The following is a 6,236-nucleotide window of genomic DNA, read 5'->3' on the forward strand; positions in this document are numbered from 1 at the left end:
ATGCCTTGACCAAAGGATCCACTTTGCTGGAGGACGAGAGGGAAAGGGAGGCAGAAGAGAAGGTCAGGGGTTAAATGGCAGGACTGGGAAGCTTTTGCAAGTGAAAAGTGGGTTTTGCAAACCTGAGAGTAATCCCAAGGGTCTTCAGTGCCTTCAGGCTCACTCCCCAACCTGGAAGCTGCCCTGGTGCTGTTGTTTGGTTGTGGGTCGAAAAGGAGCAAATCCATGAATAAATTATCATCCAGACAATGAGCTCACATCCCAATCTTTATTTTTCAAATGAGACTTAAAAAAAAAAAGAAAGAAAGAAAGAAAGAAAGAAAGAAAGAAAAGGAACAAACATGAAAGCCCCCCTATTTCTCCCCACTTTTTTTTCCAGGCTCTGTCATGCTGAGGAGCTGCTCCCAGTCTCCCTGCTCTGCACACAAGCACACAGCTCGCCGATAGCGAGACACGGTCTAATTAAGAAGAAATCTACACAAACCCCTTACAAAGTCTGAGTGGCAGGTTATTATTGTAGCAAAGTGCAACCTCTGCCATTTTGCCAAGAAAGCCCATCAAATTAGGGAGAAATAAGATGTCCATCTGTTTTGTGAATGGCAGCGCCGCAGAAAAAATCAGATTCACACAAGTTCCTTAAGTCCCAATTATTCCCAGATTATCTTTTGAGATCTGGAGATCTCTGCTGAATAAACCTGTGGCCTCGTTACTGACAGCCTGGTGCATCTCTAAGGAGGGCAGGGTGGAATCCGGGGCTCTGGGTGAAGGTGTCAATCCCCCGTGACCTCAGGGCCAAGTGATGCGGAGTGGTGACAGCCACAAGCAAACAGGGGGATGGTCGCCTTGGGAAGTTAAAGGATAACGAGGGGGGAGGAGGGGTGGGTGTATGGAGTGAGATTTCCAGCGTGTGTCTGTGCTACTGGCACCTAATTCCAACTGAGCTCCAAGGAGACGTTGGCATCACCCACCCAATGGTTGGGAGCTGAGATTTTGCCCCATGGGATGGAACGTTCTCATCTTCTTAGCACTGTAGGACCATGACGTGAGCACAGCACTCAGGTGCCTCCGTGGGTCTGCTGGGCAAGGAGACAGGAGCTCACAGCTCTCCCCCTCCTCTTCCCGTGCACCCACAGAGCACGGATGAGCATGGAAAAAAAATAACTCCAAGACTTTGATTGCAAACCCTTTTGTCTTTAGGCTCCAGGGAACTCCTTGTCTTGAAGGTGGTGCTGGCAGATGAGGGGGAAATTTGCAGGAGATTGAGGGCTGAGCCAGGAGAGAGAGCAGGGGGGAGGTGGTGGGGGAGAGTCACGGCTTTCTTTTTTGCTTTATTAAGTTGTTCTAACAATCAAGGCTTTCCAGAACATTGCTGGGAGCATACATGCTTCAAATCTGCATGCATTTCCACTTCAAACGCTGTGCAGAATTATCCTTATTGCTAAAAATGGTGTCCCAGCTCCCCAGTACGAAAGCTTCTGAGAGCTCCAAAACCTCAGTTGAAACCTTAAAAAAGACAAAAAAAAGTAAAATAAAATAAGAGAGAGAAAGAGAGAAAGAAAAAGAAAAGGCAGAAAGGAAGCTCCAGAGCTTAGTCATGGTGTTCCCTGCATGGAAACGCTCCGTTCTTTGGGAGAGCAAAGCACTGAAATGCTCAAGAGGATGAAATCAGGAACCACGTCAGTGCTTGTGTTTCAAAGCCCAAACTCCTCAAATTCCCCATGTTCAGCCTGAAAGCCAAGCACGCACCACCACCCAGACCCTACCACTCCCTTGGATAGTTTTCCAATTATAACACAAGAGCTTTTCACCAAGAAATAAGCAAGCCAATGACCAGGCACTCAGCAATGAGCAGCACGAGCACTAGAGCCTTCCCTTGAGAAAAGAGCAAAGATCTTGAGGTCACCTTGAAGGAGCAGCACAAAGACAACCAGGATGGTGGTGGGAGCACCTACCAGAGTGATATTTAATGCCCCCTGAGAATCAGAGAATCACAAGGTTGGGAAGGACCTACAAGATCATCTAGTCCAACTTCACCCATTCCCATTGCTACCACAAGCTGCTAAACCATATCTCCTAGCTCTCATCCATACACCTCTTGAAGACTGCCAGGGACAGCCACTCCACCACCTCCCTGTGCAGGCCGTCCCAGTGCCTGACCACTCTCTGAGAGACAAAGTTTTCCCTTATTTCTGATCTAAACTTCCTCTGGTACAACTTGTGGCCATAAACTGTCTCCATCCTCTTTGCTGAGGTGCTGAACATCACGGGGTCCGGGGAGCGCACTGGGATTCAGAGCTGTAGGCCCAGTTTGGGATATCTGAGGGAAAATCAACTGGAAAGAGGCTGAGAGTCTGAAAGAAGGTGTTAATATTTCAATGTGTGGTTGCCCTCTGCAACCACCAGCCTGCCCTGGAGCTCACTGCCCCTTCAGGGACTATGGGACAGCCCCATTGGGAGCCTCCATGGATCCGCATGGGAAAGACAGGAGTGCCTGGTGCCTGCCTCCCTCCTCTTCTTCAAAGACATCAATGGTGCAAAGGGAAGGAAAAAAAATGAGAAAGCAACTCTTTATTGAAGACCCAGGTTGTTTTTTAATGTTCCTGGGGAGGGCAAAAATAAACAACAATCTGCTACATTGGAGTTCAGGACACCTACCAGGTCTAACCATGCCTGCATTAAATTGTGCGATGGGATGATTTCCATACAAATGCTGAAAAGAGGCATTGGCAAAAAAAAAAAGAAAAGGGGAAAAAAAGAAAGCCCTCCACAAGCCACAGACACAAAACTGAAACTCTTGATTTCATTGTATGCTTGTGACAAGAGCAAACCCAAAATCAAAGAGTTTCATGGTCATTTTTCTATCAGAAAGTGATGTCGAGTGAATAACTTATTTACATGCCAATGTGTAGCACTGAAATGGCCCAGGATGGGAAAAAAAACAGCCCCTCTGTTATCAACAATGATAGCAGTGGATCCTGGGAGCCACCCCGGGAGGAGGACCTTAACGAGGCAATGGCTTCGGCGGGAGAATGGCAATGAGTTTTTAATTGGTGACACATTATATTTATCAAACTGACAGCGGAGGGGGAGAGCAGCAACCTCCTCGTTGTGTGTTTTCCTTACACGACTTCCTTTGAACCCATTCACGTGTGAAAAGAATTTAAAGGTTATGGGAGGGGGGGGGGGGGGGGGGGGGAAGAGAGGAGGGTGGGGAGGGAGAAACCCTTGTAATAATCCAACGTCATCCTGAATGATAACACTGAATTATTCAGCAGGGTCCTTAAAAGGGTGCCTAAATCAAGGCTGAGACAAAAGTGGAGTGATGCCTTTGTGCTGCCCCTACCACTGCTGGTGGAGGATAGGAGGAGGGACGTGGGGCAGCACAGAGCCAGAGGAGCACCACTTGGGTACCAGGATGGCCTGACTCCTCAGGACGGAGGAGGGAGCACACATCACAACTTTCAGAGTTCAGATCCACCTTCCTACAGGCTCACACGCAGTCATTTTCAAGCGTGCAGCTTTCATAGCTTCTGTTCTGGGTTGGTGCTTGAGCAAGCAGGTCTAGGAGGACATGTGGTTATGGCAAGCCATCAATTCTTTAGGTTGGAAAAGAGCTTCAGGGTCACTGCTCTGTCCCCCAACTTGACCTACTGAGTCCCACCAGTGAACCAAGTCCCTTAGTGTCACATTTACACGTGGGTGGTGACAAGTCAACGGTTGGACTTGATGATTTTTGTGGTCCTTTCCATCCTTATTGATTCAATGATTCTTTCATTTCCAGGGATGGGAATTCCTGGATGGTCCGTCCCAATGCTCAACCTCACTTTCCATGACAAAATTCTTCCTGATATCCAATCTGATATCTAAACTGATATTCAATCTGATATCCACTGATGCAATTTGAGACTGGTTTCCCAAACGTTTGCTCTCATTGATTTTTTCTTGACCCAACCAACCTTATCCAAGCTCACTAGGGTTGGGAGGGAGCACAGTGGTGTTTCCTGCAGAGCTGTTCAGGAAGAAGGGTGCTGGCTGTGCCAGGACATCATTGCCAACCCACACATTCAGCTCCTGACAGCAGATTGGAGGGGCTGCAAGGTCAGGCACAGTGCACAGCACTGAAGCCGTGCCTCCCCCCGGCCCCTGGCTACAGTACTCAAATCCAGGCCTCTCTGAGCAAACAGACTGGGGGAAAAAGAAATAAATAAATCATAATATTGTCCTTGCCTGGAGTGTTAACCAACAAGCGGGAGAGCTTCATTCTTTCCTTTCTTGCCTTTGTGCTGTTTCACACTGGACAGCAGTACGAGCAGCTTCCCCTCACCCCAGCCCCGGCCCTCTGCCTTTCAAGCCTGTCCTTTCATCATTTGTTGACCCAGAGTTTTAGTGTCCACATTTGCTTTTTCGAGCCCAGCTCAGGTGAAAGAGAAAGAAAGGGGCGAGAAGAGCCTAATGAAATATTTAAGATTTTCCAGGGAAAGTCTTGGAAGTGCTGACAAAGGTTTTGTTTGTTCCCGTCCTTTGTGAGAATTATTGGAGATGAGCCTGGAAGCAGGTTGCGAAAAGAGCCAGGGTCACTCCATATTGACGGGAACTGTGTTGGCATTGGTCACAGCTGTGCTGCCCGGGCTCCCAGCTGAGCCACCAGCCCCCCAGCCTTTGTCCCGCATTGTGAGCACCGATTTCATACAAAGTTGGTGTTTCCCCCCCCATCAATTCCCCCCTACCATCCCCCAACCTCGTGCCCGTCCGCGCGCACACAGACCCGGGTGAAAAAAAGAAGGGGGTGACAATGTGATGGATTCCTTCACTGCTGCGCCGCATAATAAACCGAAACACCGCTGTCCTGGCTTGAAGGAGGGGAAAAAAAAGCGTATCCCACTGCTTTCCTCCTTGGAACCTGATTTTTTCCCACTAACTGCTCCCTGATTTATGGAGCCTCTCTTGTGTAGAGCATATGTGGCTCCGGGCATTTGGCATTCGCTGACATTTTGCTTAAGCAACTGTGAAAGGGCAATTTTTCCTTGAAACTGAGCTGTAGAAGAAACACATTCAGCTCTCCCCCTTCTTCTGGGGACCCCGAGCATCCCTGCGGTGAGCAGATGGGGTAAGGAGGGCACCCCAAGCATCCACACCACCACTCCGTCCTGCAATGGCCATGGGATTATAGAATCACATGTTGGGATAACTCCCTGGGATTGCTGAGCCATGGGATGGAGGGGGGTCCCCCAATGGGCTCAGTGGTGGCAGCTGCTTCGTGCCAGGCTCAGCAAGCAATGGCATTGTGGAGGTGGGGCAGCGGAGGGTTCCCCAAAGTTCTGCCCCAGAACTGACTTGGGGAGGAAGGCTGAAGTTCCCAGCAAGCTCTTGTGTGAGGGCCTCAGGTTTTGTTTCAAGTGATCAAAACGTGGCCCGGAGGAAAACGGTAGTGGTAATGCAGTGGTAATGGGTGGACGGTTGGACTAGATGATCTTGTCGGTCCTTTCCAACCCTGTGATGCTATGATTCTGTGACAGCTCGGAAATGTCATTTGGAGGAAATGCCAGAGGCTGAAAAATGGCAAAGCCAAGGGAACCCAACATCTCTTCATCTTCTGAGTGTCAAGGATTCTGGATTTCATTTTCTCTGTGAACTCATCGTGAGACCTCCAGGGCCGTGGCTGCAGAGCATGGTGGCTTGGCTCCTCCCACTTCTCCTTTGCTGTTTTCATGCTACTGTTGAAGGATTAAAGTGATCTTATCTAGTATGTGGCAACCCTGCCTGCAGCAGGGGGTGGAACTGGATGGTTTTTAAGGACCCTTCCAGCTTAAGCCATCCTGTGTGTCTCTACTGTGTCTCTACGATCATGCTTGAGGTGACATCTTCCAATGCACGTTTGAAGTGGGACTCAACCACGAGTAACAAAATGCAACAGGTAGCAGAGACCAGGAGGAATGGTGCAAAGGCAGAAGAAAAACGAAGAAAGCAAAGGAAGGGACCCCCAAACAACGGCTGGCAAAGCAGAGCACAGTGCAGGGAGAGGGACCACGTGGCCTTTAAGGGTCCCTTCCAACTCAACCTGTCCTATAATCCAACCAAAAGATGACCAGATCTGAGGCTGTCCCAAGGAATCAGCTGCACTGAGGGGAGAAAACAAATCCAACTGGGCAAAAAGAAATCAATCTGAACATCGTTTCTATTAATACATGAGCACGGTATGGCACAAAGTAGGAAAAGGGTAAAGATTTGGTGGGCAT

Source organism: Cyrtonyx montezumae, unplaced genomic scaffold (genome assembly GCF_038088225.1).
Source record: "Cyrtonyx montezumae isolate F1298 unplaced genomic scaffold, pur_monq_1.0 scaffold_21, whole genome shotgun sequence".
NCBI lineage: Eukaryota > Metazoa > Chordata > Aves > Galliformes > Odontophoridae > Cyrtonyx > Cyrtonyx montezumae.